General features: G+C 45.3%; 41 non-coding genes across 41 annotated transcripts; all 41 read right to left on the reverse strand.

Moving 5' to 3' along the window:
- Window positions 1–33: 33 nt before the first annotated feature.
- Window positions 34–174, reverse strand: LOC136613373 (U4 spliceosomal RNA). Its single transcript, XR_010790620.1, has one exon. It is a non-coding gene; the product is annotated as a U4 spliceosomal RNA (small nuclear RNA).
- Window positions 175–521: 347 nt separating this feature from the next.
- Window positions 522–662, reverse strand: LOC136613456 (U4 spliceosomal RNA). The gene has a single exon (XR_010790695.1). It is a non-coding gene; the product is annotated as a U4 spliceosomal RNA (small nuclear RNA).
- A 347-nt stretch (window positions 663–1,009) lies between these two features.
- On the reverse strand, window positions 1,010–1,150 carry LOC136613476 (U4 spliceosomal RNA). Its single transcript, XR_010790715.1, has one exon. It is a non-coding gene; the product is annotated as a U4 spliceosomal RNA (small nuclear RNA).
- A 347-nt stretch (window positions 1,151–1,497) lies between these two features.
- Window positions 1,498–1,638, reverse strand: LOC136613626 (U4 spliceosomal RNA). Its single transcript, XR_010790855.1, has one exon. It is a non-coding gene; the product is annotated as a U4 spliceosomal RNA (small nuclear RNA).
- Window positions 1,639–1,985: 347 nt separating this feature from the next.
- On the reverse strand, window positions 1,986–2,126 carry LOC136613489 (U4 spliceosomal RNA). The gene has a single exon (XR_010790726.1). It is a non-coding gene; the product is annotated as a U4 spliceosomal RNA (small nuclear RNA).
- Window positions 2,127–2,473: 347 nt separating this feature from the next.
- LOC136613577 (U4 spliceosomal RNA) lies at window positions 2,474–2,614 on the reverse strand. The gene has a single exon (XR_010790809.1). It is a non-coding gene; the product is annotated as a U4 spliceosomal RNA (small nuclear RNA).
- A 347-nt stretch (window positions 2,615–2,961) lies between these two features.
- On the reverse strand, window positions 2,962–3,102 carry LOC136613578 (U4 spliceosomal RNA). The gene has a single exon (XR_010790810.1). It is a non-coding gene; the product is annotated as a U4 spliceosomal RNA (small nuclear RNA).
- A 327-nt stretch (window positions 3,103–3,429) lies between these two features.
- Window positions 3,430–3,573, reverse strand: LOC136613568 (U4 spliceosomal RNA). The gene has a single exon (XR_010790801.1). It is a non-coding gene; the product is annotated as a U4 spliceosomal RNA (small nuclear RNA).
- A 342-nt stretch (window positions 3,574–3,915) lies between these two features.
- Window positions 3,916–4,056, reverse strand: LOC136613355 (U4 spliceosomal RNA). Its single transcript, XR_010790604.1, has one exon. It is a non-coding gene; the product is annotated as a U4 spliceosomal RNA (small nuclear RNA).
- Window positions 4,057–4,403: 347 nt separating this feature from the next.
- LOC136613208 (U4 spliceosomal RNA) lies at window positions 4,404–4,544 on the reverse strand. Its single transcript, XR_010790470.1, has one exon. It is a non-coding gene; the product is annotated as a U4 spliceosomal RNA (small nuclear RNA).
- A 327-nt stretch (window positions 4,545–4,871) lies between these two features.
- Window positions 4,872–5,015, reverse strand: LOC136613569 (U4 spliceosomal RNA). The gene has a single exon (XR_010790802.1). It is a non-coding gene; the product is annotated as a U4 spliceosomal RNA (small nuclear RNA).
- Window positions 5,016–5,362: 347 nt separating this feature from the next.
- LOC136613209 (U4 spliceosomal RNA) lies at window positions 5,363–5,503 on the reverse strand. Its single transcript, XR_010790471.1, has one exon. It is a non-coding gene; the product is annotated as a U4 spliceosomal RNA (small nuclear RNA).
- A 347-nt stretch (window positions 5,504–5,850) lies between these two features.
- Window positions 5,851–5,991, reverse strand: LOC136613374 (U4 spliceosomal RNA). The gene has a single exon (XR_010790621.1). It is a non-coding gene; the product is annotated as a U4 spliceosomal RNA (small nuclear RNA).
- A 327-nt stretch (window positions 5,992–6,318) lies between these two features.
- LOC136613629 (U4 spliceosomal RNA) lies at window positions 6,319–6,462 on the reverse strand. The gene has a single exon (XR_010790858.1). It is a non-coding gene; the product is annotated as a U4 spliceosomal RNA (small nuclear RNA).
- A 347-nt stretch (window positions 6,463–6,809) lies between these two features.
- Window positions 6,810–6,950, reverse strand: LOC136613213 (U4 spliceosomal RNA). Its single transcript, XR_010790475.1, has one exon. It is a non-coding gene; the product is annotated as a U4 spliceosomal RNA (small nuclear RNA).
- Window positions 6,951–7,297: 347 nt separating this feature from the next.
- On the reverse strand, window positions 7,298–7,438 carry LOC136613214 (U4 spliceosomal RNA). The gene has a single exon (XR_010790476.1). It is a non-coding gene; the product is annotated as a U4 spliceosomal RNA (small nuclear RNA).
- A 347-nt stretch (window positions 7,439–7,785) lies between these two features.
- Window positions 7,786–7,926, reverse strand: LOC136613388 (U4 spliceosomal RNA). Its single transcript, XR_010790634.1, has one exon. It is a non-coding gene; the product is annotated as a U4 spliceosomal RNA (small nuclear RNA).
- A 347-nt stretch (window positions 7,927–8,273) lies between these two features.
- On the reverse strand, window positions 8,274–8,414 carry LOC136613215 (U4 spliceosomal RNA). Its single transcript, XR_010790477.1, has one exon. It is a non-coding gene; the product is annotated as a U4 spliceosomal RNA (small nuclear RNA).
- Window positions 8,415–8,761: 347 nt separating this feature from the next.
- On the reverse strand, window positions 8,762–8,902 carry LOC136613216 (U4 spliceosomal RNA). Its single transcript, XR_010790478.1, has one exon. It is a non-coding gene; the product is annotated as a U4 spliceosomal RNA (small nuclear RNA).
- Window positions 8,903–9,249: 347 nt separating this feature from the next.
- LOC136613322 (U4 spliceosomal RNA) lies at window positions 9,250–9,390 on the reverse strand. The gene has a single exon (XR_010790575.1). It is a non-coding gene; the product is annotated as a U4 spliceosomal RNA (small nuclear RNA).
- A 347-nt stretch (window positions 9,391–9,737) lies between these two features.
- LOC136613572 (U4 spliceosomal RNA) lies at window positions 9,738–9,878 on the reverse strand. The gene has a single exon (XR_010790804.1). It is a non-coding gene; the product is annotated as a U4 spliceosomal RNA (small nuclear RNA).
- A 347-nt stretch (window positions 9,879–10,225) lies between these two features.
- LOC136613358 (U4 spliceosomal RNA) lies at window positions 10,226–10,366 on the reverse strand. Its single transcript, XR_010790606.1, has one exon. It is a non-coding gene; the product is annotated as a U4 spliceosomal RNA (small nuclear RNA).
- A 347-nt stretch (window positions 10,367–10,713) lies between these two features.
- LOC136613217 (U4 spliceosomal RNA) lies at window positions 10,714–10,854 on the reverse strand. The gene has a single exon (XR_010790479.1). It is a non-coding gene; the product is annotated as a U4 spliceosomal RNA (small nuclear RNA).
- Window positions 10,855–11,201: 347 nt separating this feature from the next.
- On the reverse strand, window positions 11,202–11,342 carry LOC136613219 (U4 spliceosomal RNA). Its single transcript, XR_010790481.1, has one exon. It is a non-coding gene; the product is annotated as a U4 spliceosomal RNA (small nuclear RNA).
- Window positions 11,343–11,683: 341 nt separating this feature from the next.
- On the reverse strand, window positions 11,684–11,824 carry LOC136613491 (U4 spliceosomal RNA). The gene has a single exon (XR_010790728.1). It is a non-coding gene; the product is annotated as a U4 spliceosomal RNA (small nuclear RNA).
- Window positions 11,825–12,171: 347 nt separating this feature from the next.
- LOC136613477 (U4 spliceosomal RNA) lies at window positions 12,172–12,312 on the reverse strand. Its single transcript, XR_010790716.1, has one exon. It is a non-coding gene; the product is annotated as a U4 spliceosomal RNA (small nuclear RNA).
- A 347-nt stretch (window positions 12,313–12,659) lies between these two features.
- On the reverse strand, window positions 12,660–12,800 carry LOC136613515 (U4 spliceosomal RNA). Its single transcript, XR_010790750.1, has one exon. It is a non-coding gene; the product is annotated as a U4 spliceosomal RNA (small nuclear RNA).
- Window positions 12,801–13,147: 347 nt separating this feature from the next.
- On the reverse strand, window positions 13,148–13,288 carry LOC136613220 (U4 spliceosomal RNA). Its single transcript, XR_010790482.1, has one exon. It is a non-coding gene; the product is annotated as a U4 spliceosomal RNA (small nuclear RNA).
- A 347-nt stretch (window positions 13,289–13,635) lies between these two features.
- Window positions 13,636–13,776, reverse strand: LOC136613599 (U4 spliceosomal RNA). The gene has a single exon (XR_010790830.1). It is a non-coding gene; the product is annotated as a U4 spliceosomal RNA (small nuclear RNA).
- Window positions 13,777–14,123: 347 nt separating this feature from the next.
- On the reverse strand, window positions 14,124–14,264 carry LOC136613221 (U4 spliceosomal RNA). Its single transcript, XR_010790483.1, has one exon. It is a non-coding gene; the product is annotated as a U4 spliceosomal RNA (small nuclear RNA).
- A 347-nt stretch (window positions 14,265–14,611) lies between these two features.
- On the reverse strand, window positions 14,612–14,752 carry LOC136613468 (U4 spliceosomal RNA). Its single transcript, XR_010790707.1, has one exon. It is a non-coding gene; the product is annotated as a U4 spliceosomal RNA (small nuclear RNA).
- Window positions 14,753–15,099: 347 nt separating this feature from the next.
- LOC136613433 (U4 spliceosomal RNA) lies at window positions 15,100–15,240 on the reverse strand. Its single transcript, XR_010790672.1, has one exon. It is a non-coding gene; the product is annotated as a U4 spliceosomal RNA (small nuclear RNA).
- Window positions 15,241–15,587: 347 nt separating this feature from the next.
- Window positions 15,588–15,728, reverse strand: LOC136613390 (U4 spliceosomal RNA). Its single transcript, XR_010790635.1, has one exon. It is a non-coding gene; the product is annotated as a U4 spliceosomal RNA (small nuclear RNA).
- Window positions 15,729–16,075: 347 nt separating this feature from the next.
- On the reverse strand, window positions 16,076–16,216 carry LOC136613330 (U4 spliceosomal RNA). The gene has a single exon (XR_010790582.1). It is a non-coding gene; the product is annotated as a U4 spliceosomal RNA (small nuclear RNA).
- A 317-nt stretch (window positions 16,217–16,533) lies between these two features.
- Window positions 16,534–16,674, reverse strand: LOC136613576 (U4 spliceosomal RNA). The gene has a single exon (XR_010790808.1). It is a non-coding gene; the product is annotated as a U4 spliceosomal RNA (small nuclear RNA).
- Window positions 16,675–17,021: 347 nt separating this feature from the next.
- Window positions 17,022–17,162, reverse strand: LOC136613535 (U4 spliceosomal RNA). Its single transcript, XR_010790769.1, has one exon. It is a non-coding gene; the product is annotated as a U4 spliceosomal RNA (small nuclear RNA).
- A 347-nt stretch (window positions 17,163–17,509) lies between these two features.
- LOC136613516 (U4 spliceosomal RNA) lies at window positions 17,510–17,650 on the reverse strand. The gene has a single exon (XR_010790751.1). It is a non-coding gene; the product is annotated as a U4 spliceosomal RNA (small nuclear RNA).
- A 347-nt stretch (window positions 17,651–17,997) lies between these two features.
- Window positions 17,998–18,138, reverse strand: LOC136613222 (U4 spliceosomal RNA). Its single transcript, XR_010790484.1, has one exon. It is a non-coding gene; the product is annotated as a U4 spliceosomal RNA (small nuclear RNA).
- Window positions 18,139–18,485: 347 nt separating this feature from the next.
- Window positions 18,486–18,626, reverse strand: LOC136613224 (U4 spliceosomal RNA). Its single transcript, XR_010790485.1, has one exon. It is a non-coding gene; the product is annotated as a U4 spliceosomal RNA (small nuclear RNA).
- A 347-nt stretch (window positions 18,627–18,973) lies between these two features.
- Window positions 18,974–19,114, reverse strand: LOC136613513 (U4 spliceosomal RNA). The gene has a single exon (XR_010790748.1). It is a non-coding gene; the product is annotated as a U4 spliceosomal RNA (small nuclear RNA).
- A 347-nt stretch (window positions 19,115–19,461) lies between these two features.
- Window positions 19,462–19,602, reverse strand: LOC136613225 (U4 spliceosomal RNA). The gene has a single exon (XR_010790486.1). It is a non-coding gene; the product is annotated as a U4 spliceosomal RNA (small nuclear RNA).
- Between the last annotated feature and the right edge of the window lie 57 nt (window positions 19,603–19,659).

Genomic DNA, 19,659 nt, shown 5'->3' on the forward strand with positions numbered 1-19,659 from the left:
CCCCTAAGTCTGTTCTTTTTACGAGAGATCGAGTCTCCTGAGAGACCAGCAAAAATTGCCAATGCTGACTGTATTTCAAGTCATCATGGCAGGGTATTGGGAAAAGTTTTCAATTAGCAATAATCACGCCTCGGTTAAACCTCATGGGCTATGATACTGCCACTGCGCAAAGTTAAAAGTCCCCAAGCGGCCAAGGATGTCACGTTCTCATGGAGCAGCTCATTTAAGGTATGGTGAGACAAAGATGACTCATCCACTCCTGCAAGGCATCATGGGAGTGACCCGACTGAAGAGTCAGACCAACCATCCTTTGTGTGATTGTTTGGCATTTCGTCTTTTCACGCGTTGCTAAAGTAGGCGTGTCAGGAAGATAAATGATGTTCCCTGCAGCTGGAAAATAGGCACCAGTTGGCTTCAAGGGCAGAGTTGCATTTTCTTCGCGGGTGAGAACAAACCATGTTAACATACCTGCTAAACTTATTTTCTTACCGCTACATCTGTTCTTTTTACGAGAGATGAAGTCTCCTGAGAGACCAGCAAAAATTGCCAATGCTGACTGTATTTCAAGTCATCATGGCAGGGTATTGGGAAAAGTTTTCAATTAGCAATAATCACGCCTCGGTTAAACCTCATGGGCTATGATACTGCCACTGCGCAAAGAGAAAAGTCCCCAAGCGGCCAAGGATGTCACGTTCTCATGGAGCAGCTCATTTAAGGTATGGTGAGACAAAGATGACTCATCCACTCCTGCAAGGCATCATGGGAGTGACCAGACTGAAGAGTCAGACCAACCGTCCTTCGGGCGATTGTTTGGCATTTCGTCTTTTCACGCGTTGCTAAAGTAGGCGTGTCAGGAAGATAAATGATGTTCCCTGCAGCTGGAAAATAGGCACCAGTTAGCTTCAAGGGCAGAGTTGCATTTTCTTCGCGGGTGAGAACAAACCATGCTAACATACCAGCTAAACTTATTTTCTTACCACTACATCTGTTCTTTTTACGAGAGATGAAGTCTCCTGAGAGACCAGCAAAAACTGCCAATGCTGACTGTATTTCAAGTCATCATGGCGGGGTATTGGGAAAAGTTTTCAATTAGCAATAATCACGCCTCGGTTAAACCTCATGGGCTATGATACTGCCACTGCGCAAAGTTAAAAGTCCCCAAGCGGCCAAGGATGTCACGTTCTCATGGAGCAGCTCATTTAAGGTATGGTGAGACAAAGATGACTCATCCACTCCTGCAAGGCATCATGGGAGTGACCAGACTGAAGAGTCAGACCAACCATCCTTTGTGTGATTGTTTGGCATTTCGTCTTTTCACGCGTTGCTAAAGTAGGCGTTTCAGGAAGATAAATGATGTTCCCTGCAGCTGGAAAATAGGCACCAGTTGGCTTCAAGGGCAGAGTTGCATTTTCTTCGCGGGTGAGAACAAACCATGTTAACATACCTGCTAAACTTATTTTCTTACCGCTACATCTGTTCTTTTTACGAGAGATGAAGTCTCCTGAGAGACCAGCAAAAATTGCCAATGCTGACTGTATTTCAAGTCATCATGGCGGGGTATTGGGAAAAGTTTTCAATTAGCAATAATCACGCCTCGGTTAAACATCATGGGTTATGATACTGCCACTGCGCAAAGTTAAACGTCCCCAAGCGGCCAAGGATGTCACGTTCTCATGGAGCAGCTCATTTAAGGTATGGTGAGACAAAGATGACTCATCCACTCCTGCAAGGCATCATGGGAGTGACCCGACTGAAGAGTTAGACCAATCGTCCTTCGGGCAATTGTTTGGCATTTCGTCTTTTCACGAGTTGCTAAAGTAGGCGTGTCAGGAAGGAAAATGAAATTTTCTGCAGCTGGAAAACAGGCACCAGTTAGCTTCAAGGCCAGAGTTTCTTTTTCTTCGCGGGTGAGAACAAACCATGGTAACATTCCTTGGAAGTTTATTTTCTTACCCCTAAGTCTGTTCTTTTTATGAGAGATCGAGTCTCCTGAGAGACAAGCAAAAATTCCCAATGCTGACTGTATTTCAAGTCATCATGGCGGGGTATTGGGAAAAGTTTTCAATTAGCAATAATCACGCCTCGGTTAAACCTCATCGGCTATGATACTGCCACTGCGCAAAGTTAAAAGTCCCCAAGCGGCCAAGGATGTCACGTTCTCATGGAGCAGCTCATTTAAGGTATGGTGAGACAAAGATGACTCATCCACTCCTGCAAGGCATCATGGGAGTGACCAGACTGAAGAGTCAGACCAACCATCCTTTGTGTGATTGTTTGGCATTTCGTCTTTTCACGCGTTGCTAAAGTAGGCGTTTCAGGAAGATAAATGATGTTCCCTGCAGCTGGAAAATAGGCACCAGTTGGCTTCAAGGGCAGAGTTGCATTTTCTTCGCGGGTGAGAACAAACCATGTTAACATACCTGCTAAACTTATTTTCTTACCGCTACATCTGTTCTTTTTACGAGAGATGAAGTCTCCTGAGAGACCAGCAAAAATTGCCAATGCTGACTGTATTTCAAGTCATCATGGCGGGGTATTGGGAAAAGTTTTCAATTAGCAATAATCACGCCTCGGTTAAACCTCATGGGCTATGATACTGCTACTGAGCAAAGTTAAAAGTCCCCAAGCGGCCAAGGATGTCACGTTCTCATGGAGCAGCTCATTTAAGGTATGGTGAGACAAAGATGACTCATCCACTCCTGCAAGGCATCATGGGAGTGACCCGACTGAAGAGTCAGACCAACCGTCCTTCGGGCGATTGTTTGGCATTTCGTCTTTTCACGCGTTGCTAAAGTAGGCGTGTCAGGAAGATAAATGATGTTCCCTGCAGCTGGAAAATAGGCACCAGTTAGCTTCAAGGGCAGAGTTGCATTTTCTTCGCGGGTGAGAACAAACCATGTTAACATACCTGCTAAACTTATTTTCTTACCGCTACATCTGTTCTTTTTACGAGAGATGAAGTCTCCTGAGAGACCAGCAAAAATTGCCAATGCTGACTGTATTTCAAGTCATCATGGCGGGGTATTGGGAAAAGTTTTCAATTAGCAATAATCACGCCTCGGTTAAACCTCATGGGCTATGATACTGCTACTGAGCAAAGTTAAAAGTCCCCAAGCGGCCAAGGATGTCACGTTCTCATGGAGCAGCTCATTTAAGGTATGGTGAGACAAAGATGACTCATCCACTCCTGCAAGGCATCATGGGAGTGACCCGACTGAAGAGTCAGACCAACCGTCCTTCGGGCGATTGTTTGGCATTTCGTCTTTTCACGCGTTGCTAAAGTAGGCGTGTCAGGAAGGAAAATGAAATTTTCTGCAGCTGGAACACAGGCACCAGTTAGCTTCAAGGCCAGAGTTTCTTTTTCTTCGCGGGTGAGAACAAACCGTGCTAACATTCCTTGGAAGTTTATTTTCTTACCCCTAAGTCTGTTCTTTTTATGAGAGATCAGCAAAAATTGCCAATGCTGACTGTATTTCAAGTCATCATGGCGGGGTATTGGGAAAAGTTTTCAATTAGCAATAATCACGCCTCGGTTAAACCTCATGGGCTATGATACTGCCACTGCGCAAAGTTAAAAATCCCCAAGCGGCCAAGGATGTCACGTTCTCATGGAGCAGCTCATTTAAGGTATGGTGAGATGACTCATCCACTCCTGCAAGGCATCATGGGAGTGCCCCGACTGAAGAGTCAGACCAACCGTCCTTTGTGTGATTGTTTTGCATTTCGTCTTTTCACGCGTTGCTAAAGTAGGCGTGTCAGGAAGATAAATGATGTTCCCTGCAGCTGGAAAACAGGCACCAGTTGGCTTCAAGGGCAGAGTTGCATTTTCTTTGCGGGTGAGAACAAACCATGTTAACATACCTGCTAAACTTATTTTCTTACTGCTACATCTGTTCTTTTTTACGAGAGATGAAGTCTCCTGAAAGACCAGCAAAAATTGCCAATGCTGACTGTATTTCAAGTCATCATGGCGGGGTATTGGGAAAAGTTTTCAATTAGCAATAATCACGCCTCGGTTAAACCTCATGGGCTATGATACTGCCACTGCGCAAAGTTAAAAGTCCCCAAGCGGCCAAGGATGTCACGTTCTCATGGAGCAGCTCATTTAAGGTATGGTGAGACAAAGATGACTCATCCACTCCTGCTAGGCATCATGGGAGTGACCCGACTGAAGAGTCAGACCAACCGTCCTTCGGGCGATTGTTTGGCATTTCGTCTTTTCACGAGTTGCTAAAGTAGGCGTGTCAGGAAGGAAAATGAAATTTTCTGCAGCTGGAAAACAGGCACCAGTTAGCTTCAAGGCCAGAGTTTCTTTTTCTTCGCGGGTGAGAACAAACCATGCTAACATTCCTTGGAAGTTTATTTTCTTACCCCTAAGTCTGTTCTATTTACGAGAGATCGAGTCTCCTGAGAGACCAGCAAAAATTGCCAATGCTGACTGTATTTCAAGTCATCATGGCGGGGTATTGGGAAAAGTTTTCAATTAGCAATAATCACGCCTCGGTTAAACCTCATGGGCTATGATACTGCCACTGCGCAAAGTTAAAAGTCCCCAAGCGGCCAAGGATGTCACGTTCTCATGGAGCAGCTCATTTAAGGTATGGTGAGACAAAGATGACTCATCCACTCCTGCAAGGCATCATGGGAGTGACCCGACTGAAGAGTCAGACCAACCGTCCTTCGGGCGATTGTTTGGCATTTCGTCTTTTCACGAGTTGCTAAAGTAGGCGTGTCAGGAAGAAAAATGAAATTTTCTGCAGCTGGAAAACAGGCACCAGTTAGCTTCAAGGCCAGAGTTTCTTTTTCTTCGCGGGTGAGAACAAACCGTGCTAACATTCCTTGGAAGTTTATTTTCTTACCCCTAAGTCTGTTCTTTTTATGAGAGATCAGCAAAAATTGCCAATGCTGACTGTATTTCAAGTCATCATGGCGGGGTATTGGGAAAAGTTTTCAATTAGCAATAATCACGCCTCGGTTAAACCTCATGGGCTATGATACTGCCACTGCGCAAAGTTAAAAGTCCCCAAGCGGCCAAGGATGTCACGTTCTCATGGAGCAGCTCATTTAAGGTATGGTGAGACAAAGATGACTCATCCACTCCTGCAAGGCATCATGGGAGTGACCAGACTGAAGAGTCAGACCAACCATCCTTTGTGTGATTGTTTGGCATTTCGTCTTTTCACGCGTTGCTAAAGTAGGCGTGTCAGGAAGATAAATGATGTTCCCTGCAGCTGGAAAATAGGCACCAGTTGGCTTCAAGGGCAGAGTTGCATTTTCTTCGCGGGTGAGAACAAACCATGTTAACATACCTGCTAAACTTATTTTCTTACCGCTACATCTGTTCTTTTTACGAGAGATGAAGTCTCCTGAGAGACCAGCAAAAATTGCCAATGCTGACTGTATTTCAAGTCATCATGGCGGGGTATTGGGAAAAGTTTTCAATTAGCAATAATCACGCCTCGGTTAAACCTCATGGGCTATGATACTGCCACTGCGCAAAGTTAAAAGTCCCCAAGCGGCCAAGGATGTCACGTTCTCATGGAGCAGCTCATTTAAGGTATGGTGAGACAAAGATGACTCATCCACTCCTGCAAGGCATCATGGGAGTGACCCGACTGAAGAGTCAGACCAATCGTCCTTCGGGCGATTGTTTGGCATTTCGTCTTTTCACGAGTTGCTAAAGTAGGCGTGTCAGGAAGGAAAATGAAATTTTCTGCAGCTGGAAAACAGGCACCAGTTAGCTTCAAGGCCAGAGTTTCTTTTTCTTCGCGGGTGAGAACAAACCGTGCTAACATTCCTTGGAAGTTTATTTTCTTACCCCTAAGTCTGTTCTTTTTACGAGAGATCGAGTCTCCTGAGAGACCAGCAAAAATTGCCAATGCTGACTGTATTTCAAGTCATCATGGCAGGGTATTGGGAAAAGTTTTCAATTAGCAATAATCACGCCTCGGTTAAACCTCATGGGCTATGATACTGCCACTGCGCAAAGTTAAAAGTCCCCAAGCGGCCAAGGATGTCAAGTTCTCATGGAGCAGCTCATTTAAGGTATGGTGAGACAAAGATGACTCATCCACTCCTGCAAGGCATCATGGGAGTGACCCGACTGAAGAGTCAGACCAACCGTCCTTCGGGCGATTGTTTGGCATTTCGTCTTTTCACGCGTTGCTAAAGTAGGCGTGTCAGGAAGGAAAATGAAATTTTCTGCAGCTGGAAAACAGGCACCAGTTAGCTTCAAGGCCAGAGTTTCTTTTTCTTCGCGGGTGAGAACAAACCGTGCTAACATTCCTTGGAAGTTTATTTTCTTACCCCTAAGTCTGTTCTTTTTACGAGAGATCAGCAAAAATTGCCAATGCTGACTGTATTTCAAGTCATCATGGCAGGGTATTGGGAAAAGTTTTCAATTAGCAATAATCACGCCTCGGTTAAACCTCATGGGCTATGATACTGCCACTGCGCAAAGTTAAACGTCCCCAAGCGGCCAAGGATGTCACGTTCTCATGGAGCAGCTCATTTAAGGTATGGTGAGACAAAGATGACTCATCCACTCCTGCAAGGCATCATGGGAGTGACCCGACTGAAGAGTCAGACCAACCGGCCTTCGGGCGATTGTTTGGCATTTCGTCTTTTCACGCGTTGCTAAAGTTGGCGTGTCAGGAAGATAAATGATGTTCCCTGCAGCTGGAAAATAGGCACCAGTTAGCTTCAAGGGCAGAGTTGCATTTTCTTCGCGGGTGAGAACAAACCATGCTATCATACCTGCTAAACTTATTTTCTTACCGCTACATCTGTTCTTTTTACGAGAGATGAAGTCTCCTGAGAGACCAGCAAAAATTGCCAATGCTGACTGTATTTCAAGTCATCATGGCGGGGTATTGGGAAAAGTTTTCAATTAGCAATAATCACGCCTCGGTTAAACCTCATGGGCTATGATACTGCCACTGCGCAAAGTTAAAAGTCCCCAAGCGGCCAAGGATGTCACGTTCTCATGGAGCAGCTCATTTAAGGTATGGTGAGACAAAGATGACTCATCCACTCCTGCAAGGCATCATGGGAGTGACCCGACTGAAGAGTCAGACCAACCGTCCTTCGGGCGATTGTTTGGCATTTCGTCTTTTCACGCGTTGCTAAAGTAGGCGTGTCAGGAAGGAAAATGAAATTTTCTGCAGCTGGAAAACAGGCACCAGTTAGCTTCAAGGCCAGAGTTGCTTTTTCTTCGCGGGTGAGAACAAACCGTGCTAACATTCCTTGGAAGTTTATTTTCTTACCCCTAAGTCTGTTCTTTTTACGAGAGATCGAGTCTCCTGAGAGACCAGCAAAAATTGCCAATGCTGACTGTATTTCAAGTCATCATGGCGGGGTATTGGGAAAAGTTTTCAATTAGCAATAATCACGCCTCGGTTAAACCTCATGGGCTATGATACTGCCACTGCGCAAAGTTAAAAGTCCCCAAGCGGCCAAGGATGTCACGTTCTCATGGAGCAGCTCATTTAAGGTATGGTGAGACAAAGATGACTCATCCACTCCTGCAAGGCATCATGGGATTGACCCGACTGAAGAGTCAGACCAACCGTCCTTCGGGCGATTGTTTGGCATTTCGTCTTTTCACGAGTTGCTAAAGTAGGCGTGTCAGGAAGGAAAATGAAATTTTCTGCAGCTGGAAAACAGACACCAGTTAGCTTCAAGGCCAGAGTTTCTTTTTCTTCGCGGGTGAGAACAAACCATGTTAACATTCCTTGGAAGTTTATTTTCTTACCCCTAAGTCTGTTCTTTTTATGAGAGATCGAGTCTCCTGAGAGACCAGCAAAAATTGCCAATGCTGACTGTATTTCAAGTCATCATGGCGGGGTATTGGGAAAAGTTTTCAATTAGCAATAATCACGCCTCGGTTAAACCTCATGAGCTATGATACTGCCACTGCGCAAAGTTAAAAGTCCCCAAGCGGCCAAGGATGTCACGTTCTGATGGAGCAGCTCATTTAAGGTATGGTGAGACAAAGATGACTCATCCACTCCTGCAAGGCATCATGGGAGTGACCCGACTGAAGAGTCAGACCAACCGTCCTTCGGGCGATTGTTTGGTATTTCGTCTTTTCACGAGTTGCTAAAGTAGGCGTGTCAGGAAGGAAAATGAAATTTTCTGCAGCTGGAAAACAGGCACCAGTTAGCTTCAAGGCCAGAGTTGCTTTTTCTTCGCGGGTGAGAACAAACCATGTTAACATTCCTTGGAAGTTTATTTTCTTACCCCTAAGTCTGTTCTTTTTATGAGAGATCGAGTCTCCTGAGAGACCAGCAAAAATTGCCAATGCTGACTGTATTTCAAGTCATCATGGCGGGGTATTGGGAAAAGTTTTCAATTAGCAATAATCACGCCTCGGTTAAACCTCATGGGCTATGATACTGCCACTGCGCAAAGTTAAAAGTCCCCAAGCGGCCAAGGATGTCACGTTCTCATGGAGCAGCTCATTTAAGGTATGGTGAGACAAAGATGACTCATCCACTCCTGCAAGGCATCATGGGAGTGACCCGACTGAAGAGTCAGACCAACCGTCCTTTGTGTGATTGTTTGGCATTTCGTCTTTTCACGCGTTGCTAAAGTAGGCGTGTCAGGAAGATAAATGATGTTCCCTGCAGCTGGAAAATAGGCACCAGTTGGCTTCAAGGGCAGAGTTGCATTTTCTTTGCAGGTGAGAACAAACCATGTTAACATACCTGCTAAACTTATTTTCTTACCGCTACATCTGTTCTTTTTACGAGAGATGAAGTCTCCTGAGAGACCAGCAAAAATTGCCAATGCTGACTGTATTTCAAGTCATCATGGCGGGGTATTGGGAAAAGTTTTCAATTAGCAATAATCACGCCTCGGTTAAACCTCATGGGCTATGATACTGCCACTGCGCAAAGTTAAAAGTCCCCAAGCGGCCAAGGATGTCACGTTCTCATGGAGCAGCTCATTTAAGGTATGGTGAGACAAAGATGACTCATCCACTCCTGCAAGGCATCATGGGAGTGACCAGACTGAAGAGTCAGACCAACCATCCTTTGTGTGATTGTTTGGCATTTCGTCTTTTCACGCGTTGCTAAAGTAGGCGTGTCAGGAAGATAAATGATGTTCCCTGCAGCTGGAAAATAGGCATCAGTTGGCTTCAAGGGCAGAGTTGCATTTCCTTCGCGGGCGAGAAGAAACCATGTTAACATACCTGCTAAACTTATTTTCTTACCGCTACATCTGTTCTTTTAACGAGAGATGAAGTCTCCTGAGAGACCAGCAAAAATTGCCAATGCTGACTGTATTTCAAGTCATCATGGCGGGGTATTGGGAAAAGTTTTCAATTAGCAATAATCACGCCTCGGTTAAACCTCATGGGCTATGATACTGCCACTGCGCAAAGAGAAAAGTCCCCAAGCGGCCAAGGATGTCACGTTCTCATGGAGCAGCTCATTTAAGGTATGGTGAGACAAAGATGACTCATCCACTCCTGCAAGGCATCATGGGAGTGACCCGACTGAAGAGTCAGACCAATCGTCCTTCGGGCGATTGTTTGGCATTTCGTCTTTTCACGAGTTGCTAAAGTAGGCGTGTCAGGAAGGAAAATGAAATTTTCTGCAGCTGGAAAACAGGCACCAGTTAGCTTCAAGGCCAGAGTTTCTTTTTTTTCGCAGGTGAGAACAAACCGTGCTAACATTCCTTGGAAGTTTATTTTCTTACCCCTAAGTCTGTTCTTTTTACGAGAGATCGAGTCTCCTGAGAGCCCAGCAAAAATTGCCAATGCTGACTGTATTTCAAGTCATCATGGCGGGGTATTGGGAAAAGTTTTCAATTAGCAATAATCACGCCTAGGTTAAACCTCATGGGCTATGATACTGCCACTGCGCAAAGTTAAAAGTCCCCAAGCGGCCAAGGATGTCACGTTCTCATGGAGCAGTTCATTTAAGGTATGGTGAGACAAAGATGACTCATCCACTCCTGCAAGGCATCATGGGAGTGACCAGACTGAAGAGTCAGACCAACCGTCCTTCGGGCGATTGTTTGGCATTTCGTCTTTTCACGCGTTGCTAAAGTAGGCGTGTCAGGAAGATAAATGATGTTCCCTGCAGCTGGAAAATAGGCACCAGTTAGCTTCCAGGGCAGAGTTGCATTTTCTTCGCGGGTGAGAACAAACCATGTTAATATACCTGCTAAACTTATTTTCTTACCGCTACATCTGTTCTTTTTACGAGAGATGAAGTCTCCTGAAAGACCAGCAAAAATTGCCAATGCTGACTGTATTTCAAGTCATCATGGCGGGGTATTGGGAAAAGTTTTCAATTAGCAATAATCACGCCTCGGTTAAACCTCATGGGCTATGATACTGCCACTGCACAAAGTTAAAAGTCCCCAAGCGGCCAAGGATGTCACGTTCTCATGGAGCAGCTCATTTAAGGTATGGTGAGACAAAGATGACTCATCCACTCCTGCAAGGCATCATGGGAGTGACCCGACTGAAGAGTCAGACCAACCGTCCTTCGGGCGATTGTTTGGCATTTCGTCTTTTCACGCGTTGCTAAAGTAGGCGTGTCAGGAAGGAAAATGAAATTTTCTGCAGCTGGAAAACAGGCACCAGTTAGCTTCAAGGCCAGAGTTGCTTTTTCTTCGCGGGTGAGAACAAACCGTGCTAACATTCCTTGGAAGTTTATTTTCTTACCCCTAAGTCTGTTCTTTTTACGAGAGATCGAGTCTCCTGAGAGACCAGCAAAAATTGCCAATGCTGACTGTATTTCAAGTCATCATGGCGGGGTATTGGGAAAAGTTTTCAATTAGCAATAATCACGCCTCGGTTAAACCTCATGGGCTATGATACTGCCACTGCGCAAAGTTAAAAGTCCCCAAGCGGCCAAGGATGTCACGTTCTCATGGAGCAGCTCATTTAAGGTATGGTGAGACAAAGATGACTCATCCACTCCTGCAAGGCATCATGGGAGTGACCCGACTGAAGAGTCAGACCAACCGTCCTTCGGGCGATTGTTTGGCATTTCGTCTTTTCACGAGTTGCTAAAGTAGGCGTGTCAGGAAGATAAATGATGTTCCCTGCAGCTGGAAAATAGGCACCAGTTGGCTTCAACGGCAGAGTTGCATTTTCTTTGCGGGTGAGAACAAACCATGTTAACATACCTGCTAAACTTATTTTCTTACCGCTACATCTGTTTTTTTTACGAGAAATGAAATCTCCTGAGAGACCAGCAAAAATTGCCAATGCTGACTGTATTTCAAGTCATCATGGCGGGGTATTGGGAAAAGTTTTCAATTAGCAATAATCACGCCTCGGTTAAACCTCATGGGCTATGATACTGCCACTGCGCAAAGTTAAACGTCCCCAAGCGGCCAAGGATGTCACGTTCTCATGGAGCAGCTCATTTAAGGTATGGTGAGATGACTCATCCACTCCTGCAAGGCATCATGGGAGTGACCCGACTGAAGAGTCAGACCAACCGTCCTTCGGGCGATTGTTTGGCATTTCGTCTTTTCACGAGTTGCTAAAGTAGGCGTGTCAGGAAGGAAAATGAAATTTTCTGCAGCTGGAAAACAGGCACCAGTTAGCTTCAAGGCCAGAGTTTCTTTTTCTTCGCGGGTGAGAACAAACCATGTTAACATTCCTTGGAAGTTTATTTTCTTACCCCTAAGTCTGTTCTTTTTATGAGAGATCGAGTCTCCTGAGAAACCAGCAAAAATTGCCAATGCTGACTGTATTTCAAGTCATCATGGCGGGGTATTGGGAAAAGTTTTCAATTAGCAATAATCACGCCTCGGTTAAACCTCATGAGCTATGATACTGCCACTGCGCAAAGTTAAAAGTCCCCAAGCGGCCAAGGATGTCACGTTCTGATGGAGCAGCTCATTTAAGGTATGGTGAGACAAAGATGACTCATCCACTCCTGCAAGGCATCATGGGAGTGACCCGACTGAAGAGTCAGACCAACCGTCCTTCGGGCGATTGTTTGGCATTTCGTCTTTTCACGAGTTGCTAAAGTAGGCGTGTCAGGAAGGAAAATAAAATTTTCTGCAGCTGGAAAACAGGCACCAGTTAGCTTCAAGGCCAGAGTTTCTTTTTCTTCGCGGGTGAGAACAAACCATGTTAACATTCCTTGGAAGTTTATTTTCTTACCCCTAAGTCTGTTCTTTTTATGAGAGATCGAGTCTCCTGAGAAACCAGCAAAAATTGCCAATGCTGACTGTATTTCAAGTCATCATGGCGGAGTATTGGGAAAAGTTTTCAATTAGCAATAATCACGCCTCGGTTAAACCTCATGGGCTATGATACTGCCTCTGCGCAAAGTTAAAAGTCCCCAAGCGGCCAAGGATGTCACGTTCTGATGGAGCAGCTCATTTAAGGTATGGTGAGACAAAGATGACTCATCCACTCCTGCAAGGCATCATGGGAGTGACCAGACTGAAGAGTCAGACCAACCGTCCTTCGGGCGATTGTTTGGCATTTCGTCTTTTCACGCGTTGCTAAAGTAGGCGTGTCAGGAAGATAAATGATGTTCCCTGCAGCTGGAAAATAGGCACCAGTTGGCTTCAAGGGCAGAGTCGCATTTTCTTCGCGGGTGAGAACAAACCATGCTAACATACCTGCTAAACTTATTTTCTTACCGCTACATCTGTTCTTTTTATGAGAGATCGAGTCTCCTGAGAGACCAGCAAAAATTGCCAATGCTGACTGTATTTCAAGTCATCATGGCGGGGTATTGGGAAAAGTTTTCAATTAGCAATAATCACGCCTCAGTTAAACCTCATGGGCTATGATACTGCCACTGTGCAAAGTTAAAAGTCCCCAAGCGGCCAAGGATGTCACGTTCTCATGGAGCAGCTCATTTAAGGTATGGTGAGACAAAGATGACTCATCCACTCCTGCAAGGCATCATGGGAGTGACCAGACTGAAGAGTCAGACCAACCATCCTTTGAGTGATTGTTTGGCATTTCGTCTTTTCACGCGTTGCTAAAGTAGGCGTGTCAGGAAGATAAATGATGTTCCCTGCAGCTGGAAAATAGGCACCAGTTGGCTTCAAGGGCAGAGTTGCATTTTCTTCGCGGGTGAGAACAAACCATGTTAACATACCTGCTAAACTTATTTTCTTACCGCTACATCTGTTCTTTTTACGAGAGATGAAGTCTCCTGAGAGACCAGCAAAAATTGCCAATGCTGACTGTATTTCAAGTCATCATGGCGGGGTATTGGGAAAAGTTTTCAATTAGCAATAATCACGCCTCGGTTAAACCTCATGGGCTATGATACTGCCACTGCGCAAAGTTAAAAGTCCCCAAGCGGCCAAGGATGTCACGTTCTCATGGAGCAGCTCATTTAAGGTATGGTGAGACAAAGATGACTCATCCACTCCTGCAAGGCATCATGGGAGTGACCCGACTGAAGAGTCAGACCAACCGTCCTTCGGGCGATTGTTTGGTATTTCGTCTTTTCACGAGTTGCTAAAGTAGGCGTGTCAGGAAGGAAAATGAAATTTTCTGCAGCTGGAAAACAGGCACCAGTTAGCTTCAAGGCCAGAGTTTCTTTTTCTTCGCGGGTGAGAACAAACCATGTTAACATTCCTTGGAAGTTTATTTTCTTACCCCTAAGTCTGTTCTTTTTATGAGAGATCGAGTCTCCTGAGAGACCAGCAAAAATTGCCAATGCTGACTGTATTTCAAGTCATCATGGCGGGGTATTGGGAAAAGTTTTCAATTAGCAATAATCACGCCTCGGTTAAATCTCATGAGCTATGATACTGCCACTGCGCAAAGTTAAAAGTCCCCAAGCGGCCAAGGATGTCACGTTCTGATGGAGCAGCTCATTTAAGGTATGGTGAGACAAAGATGACTCATCCACTCCTGCAAGGCATCATGGGAGTGACCCGACTGAAGAGTCAGACCAACCGTCCTTCGGGCGATTGTTTGGTATTTCGTCTTTTCACGAGTTGCTAAAGTAGGCGTGTCAGGAAGGAAAATGAAATTTTCTGCAGCTGGAAAACAGGCACCAGTTAGCTTCAAGGCCAGAGTTTCTTTTTCTTCGCGGGTGAGAACAAACCATGTTAACATTCCTTGGAAGTTTATTTTCTTACCCCTAAGTCTGTTCTTTTTATGAGAGATCGAGTCTCCTGAGAGACCAGCAAAAATTGCCAATGCTGACTGTATTTCAAGTCATCATGGCGGGGTATTGGGAAAAGTTTTCAATTAGCAATAATCACGCCTCGGTTAAACCTCATGGGCTATGATACTGCCACTGCGCAAAGTTAAAAGTCCCCAAGCGGCCAAGGATGTCACGTTCTCATGGAGCAGCTCATTTAAGGTATGGTGAGACAAAGATGACTCATCCACTCCTGCAAGGCATCATGGGAGTGACCCGACTGAAGAGTCAGACCAACCGTCCTTTGTGTGATTGTTTGGCATTTCGTCTTTTCACGCGTTGCTAAAGTAGGCGTGTCAGGAAGATAAATGATGTTCCCTGCAGCTGGAAAATAGGCACCAGTTGGCTTCAAGGGCAGAGTTGCATTTTCTTTGCAGGTGAGAACAAACCATGTTAACATACCTGCTAAACTTATTTTCTTACCGCTACATCTGTTCTTTTTACGAGAGATGAAGTCTCCTGAGAGACCAGCAAAAATTGCCAATGCTCACTGTATTTCAAGTCATCATGGCGGGGTATTGGGAAAAGTTTTCAATTAGCAATAATCACGCCTCGGTTAAACCTCATGGGCTATGATACTGCCACTGCGCAAAGTTAAAAGTCCCCAAGCGGCCAAGGATGTCACGTTCTCATGGAGCAGCTCATTTAAGGTATGGTGAGACAAAGATGACTCATCCACTCCTGCAAGGCATCATGGGAGTGACCAGACTGAAGAGTCAGACCAACCATCCTTTGTGTGATTGTTTTGCATTTCGTCTTTTCACGCGTTGCTAAAGTAGGCGTGTCAGGAAGATAAATGATGTTCCCTGCAGCTGGAAAATAGGCATCAGTTGGCTTCAAGGGCAGAGTTGCATTTCCTTCGCGGGTGAGAAGAAACCATGTTAACATACCTGCTAAACTTATTTTCTTACCGCTACATCTGTTCTCTTAACGAGAGATGAAGTCTCCTGAGAGACCAGCAAAAATTGCCAATGCTGACTGTATTTCAAGTCATCATGGCGGGGTATTGGGAAAAGTTTTCAATTAGCAATAATCACGCCTCAGTTAAACCTCATGGGCTATGATACTGCCACTGCGCAAAGTTAAAAGTCCCCAAGCGGCCAAGGATGTCACGTTCTCATGGAGCAGCTCATTTAAGGTATGGTGAGACAAAGATGACTCATCCACTCCTGCAAGGCATCATGGGAGTGACCCGACTGAAGAGTCAGACCAACCGTCCTTCGGGCGATTGTTTGGCATTTCGTCTTTTCACGCGTTGCTAAAGTAGGCGTGTCAGGAAGATAAATGATGTTCCCTGCAGCTGGAAAATAGGCACCAGTTAGCTTCAAGGCCAGAGTTTCTTTTTCTTCGCGGGTGAGAACAAACCATGTTAACATTCCTTGGAAGTTTATTTTCTTACCCCTAAGTCTGTTCTTTTTATGAGAGATCGAGTCTCCTGAGAGACCAGCAAAAATTGCCAATGCTGACTGTATTTCAAGTCATCATGGCGGGGTATTGGGAAAAGTTTTCAATTAGCAATAATCACGCCTCGGTTAAACCTCATGAGCTATGATACTGCCACTGCGCAAAGTTAAAAGTCCCCAAGCGGCCAAGGATGTCACGTTCTGATGGAGCAGCTCATTTAAGGTATGGTGAGACAAAGATGACTCATCCACTCCTGCAAGGCATCATGGGAGTGACCCGACTGAAGAGTCAGACCAACCGTCCTTCGGGCGATTGTTTGGCATTTCGTCTTTTCACGAGTTGCTAAAGTAGGCGTGTCAGGAAGGAAAATGAAATTTTCTGCAGCTGGAAAACAGGCACCAGTTAGCTTCAAGGACAGAGTTTCTTTTTCTTCGCGGGTGAGAACAAACCATGTTAACATTCCTTGGAAGTTTATTTTCTTACCCCTAAGTCTGTTCTTTTTATGAGAGATCGAGTCTCCTGAGAGACCAGCAAAAATTGCCAATGCTGACTGTATTTCAAGTCATCATGGCGGAGTATTGGGAAAAGTTTTCAATTAGCAATAATCACGCCTCGGTTAAACCTCATGGGCTATGATACTGCCACTGCGCAAAGTTAAAAGTCCCCAAGCGGCCAAGGATGTCACGTTCTGATGGAGCAGCTCATTTAAGGTATGGTGAGACAAAGATGACTCATCCACTCCTGCAAGGCATCAACCGTCCTTCGGGCGATTGTTTGGCATTTCGTCTTTTCACGCGCTGCTAAAGTAGGCGTGTCAGGAAGATAAATGATGTTCCCTGCAGCTGGAAAATAGGCACCAGTTAGCTTCAAGGGCAGAGTTGCATTTTCTTCGCGGGTGAGAACAAACCATGTTAACATACCTGCTAAACTTATTTTCTTACCGCTACATCTGTTCTTTTTACGAGAGATGAAGTCTCCTGAGAGACCAGCAAAAATTGCCAGTGCTGACTGTATTTCAAGTCATCATGGCGGGGTATTGGGAAAAGTTTTCAATTAGCAATAATCACGCCTCGGTTAAACCACATGGGCTATGATACTGCCACTGCGCAAAGTTAAAAGTCCCTAAGCGGCCAAGGATGTCACGTTCTCATGGAGCAGCTCATTTAAGGTATGGTGAGACAAAGATGACTCATCCACTCCTGCAAGGCATCATGGGAGTGACCCGACTGAAGAGTCAGACCAATCGTCCTTCGGGCGATTGTTTGGCATTTCGTCTTTTCACGAGTTGCTAAAGTAGGCGTGTCAGGAAGGAAAATGAAATTTTCTGCAGCTGGAAAATAGGCACCAGTTAGCTTCAAGGCCAGAGTTTCTTTTTCTTCGCAGGTGAGAACAAACCGTGCTAACATTCCTTGGAAGTTTATTTTCTTACCCCTAAGTCTGTTCTTTTTACGAGAGATCGAGTCTCCTGAGAGACCAGCAAAAATTGCCAATGCTGACTGTATTTCAAGTCATCATGGCAGGGTATTGGGAAAAGTTTTCAATTAGCAATAATCACGCCTAGGTTAAACCTCATGGGCTATGATACTGCCACTGCGCAAAGTTAAAAGTCCCCAAGCGGCCAAGGATGTCACGTTCTCATGGAGCAGTTCATTTAAGGTATGGTGAGACAAAGATGACTCATCCACTCCTGCAAGGCATCATGGGAGTGACCAGACTGAAGAGTCAGACCAACCGTCCTTCGGGCGATTGTTTGGCATTTCGTCTTTTCACGCGTTGCTAAAGTAGGCGTGTCAGGAAGATAAATGATGTTCCCTGCAGCTGGAAAATAGGCACCAGTTGGCTTCAAGGGCAGAGTTGCATTTTCTTCGCGGGTGAGAACAAACCATGCTAACATACCTGCTAAACTTATTTTCTTACCGCTACATCTGTTCTTTTTACGAGAGATCGAGTCTCCTGAGAGACCAGCAAAAATTGCCAATGCTGACTGTATTTCAAGTCATCATGGCGGGGTATTGGGAAAAGTTTTCAATTAGCAATAATCACGCCTCAGTTAAACCTCATGGGCTATGATACTGCCACTGTGCAAAGTTAAAAGTCCCCAAGCGGCCAAGGATGTCACGTTCTCATGGAGCAGCTCATTTAAGGTATGGTGAGACAAAGATGACTCATCCACTCCTGCAAGGCATCATGGGAGTGACCAGACTGAAGAGTCAGACCAACCGTCCTTCGGGCGATTGTTTGGCATTTCGTCTTTTCACGAGTTGCTAAAGTAGGCGTGTCAGGAAGATAAATGATGTTCCCTGCAGCTGGAAAATAGGCACCAGTTGGCTTCAAGGGCAGAGTTGCATTTTCTTCGCGGGTGAGAACAAACCATGTTAACATACCTGCTAAACTTATTTTCTTACCGCTACATCTGTTCTTTTTACGAGAGATGAAGTCTCCTGAGAGACCAGCAAAAATTGCCAATGCTGACTGTATTTCAAGTCATCATGGCGGGGTATTGGGAAAAGTTTTCAATTAGCAATAATCACGCCTCGGTTAAACCTCATGGGCTATGATACTGCCACTGCGCAAAGTTAAAAGTCCCCAAGCGGCCAAGGATGTCACGTTCTCATGGAGCAGCTCATTTAAGGTATGGTGAGACAAAGATGACTCATCCACTCCTGCAAGGCATCATGGGAGTGACCCGACTGAAGAGTCAGACCAACCGTCCTTCGGGCGATTGTTTGGCATTTCGTCTTTTCACGAGTTGCTAAAGTAGGCGTGTCAGGAAGGAAAATGAAATTTTCTGCAGCTGGACAACAGGCACCAGTTAGCTTCAAGGCCAGAGTTTCTTTTTCTTCGCGGGTGAGAACAAACCATGTTAACATTCCTTGGAAGTTTATTTTCTTACCCCTAAGTCTGTTCTTTTTATGAGAGATCGAGTCTCCTGAGAGACCAGCAAAAATTGCCAATGCTGACTGTATTTCAAGTCATCATGGCGGGGTATTGGGAAAAGTTTTCAATTAGCAATAATCACGCCTCGGTTAAACCTCATGGGCTATGATACTGCCACTGCGCAAAGTTAAAAGTCCCCAAGCGGCCAAGGATGTCACGTTCTCATTGAGCAGCTCATTTAAGGTATGGTGAGACAAAGATGACTCATCCACTCCTGCAAGGCATCATGGGAGTGACCAGACTGAAGAGTCAGACCAACCATCCTTTGTGTGATTGTTTGGCATTTCGTCTTTTCACGTGTTGCTAAAGTAGGCGTGTCAGGAAGATAAATGATGTTCCCTGCAGCTGGAAAATAGGCACCAGTTGGCTTCAAGGGCAGAGTTGCATTTCCTTCGCGGGTGAGAACAAACCATGTTAACATACCTGCTAAACTTATTTTCTTACCGCTACATCTGTTCTTTTTACGAGAGATGAAGTCTCCTGAGAGACCAGCAAAAATTGCCAATGCTGACTGTATTTCAAGTCATCATGGCGGGGTATTGGGAAAAGTTTTTAATTAGCAATAATCACGCCTCGGTTAAACCTCATGAGCTATGATACTGCCACTGCGCAAAGTTAAAAGTCCCCAAGCGGCCAAGGATGTCACGTTCTCATGGAGCAGCTCATTTAAGGTATGGTGAGACAAAGATGACTCATCCACTCCTGCAAGGCATCATGGGAGTGACCCGACTGAAGAGTCAGACCAACCGTCCTTCGGGCGATTGTTTGGCATTTCGTCTTTTCACGCGTTGCTAAAGTAGGCGTGTCAGGAAGATAAATGATGTTCCCTGCAGCTGGAAAATAGGCACCAGTTAGCTTCCAGGGCAGAGTTGCATTTTCTTCGCGGGTGAGAACAAACCATGTTAATATACCTGCTAAACTTATTTTCTTACCGCTACATCTGTTCTTTTTACGAGAGATGAAGTCTCCTGAGAGACCAGCAAAAATTGCCAATGCTGACTGTATTTCAAGTCATCATGGCGGGGTATTGGGAAAAGTTTTCAATTAGCAATAATCACGCCTCGGTTAAACCTCATGGGCTATGATACTGCCACTGCGCAAAGTTAAAAGTCCCCAAGCGGCCAAGGATGTCACGTTCTCATGGAGCAGCTCATTTAAGGTA

The sequence above is a fragment of the Eleutherodactylus coqui genome, chromosome 2 (assembly GCF_035609145.1).
Source record: "Eleutherodactylus coqui strain aEleCoq1 chromosome 2, aEleCoq1.hap1, whole genome shotgun sequence".
Taxonomy (NCBI): Eukaryota; Metazoa; Chordata; class Amphibia; order Anura; family Eleutherodactylidae; genus Eleutherodactylus; species Eleutherodactylus coqui.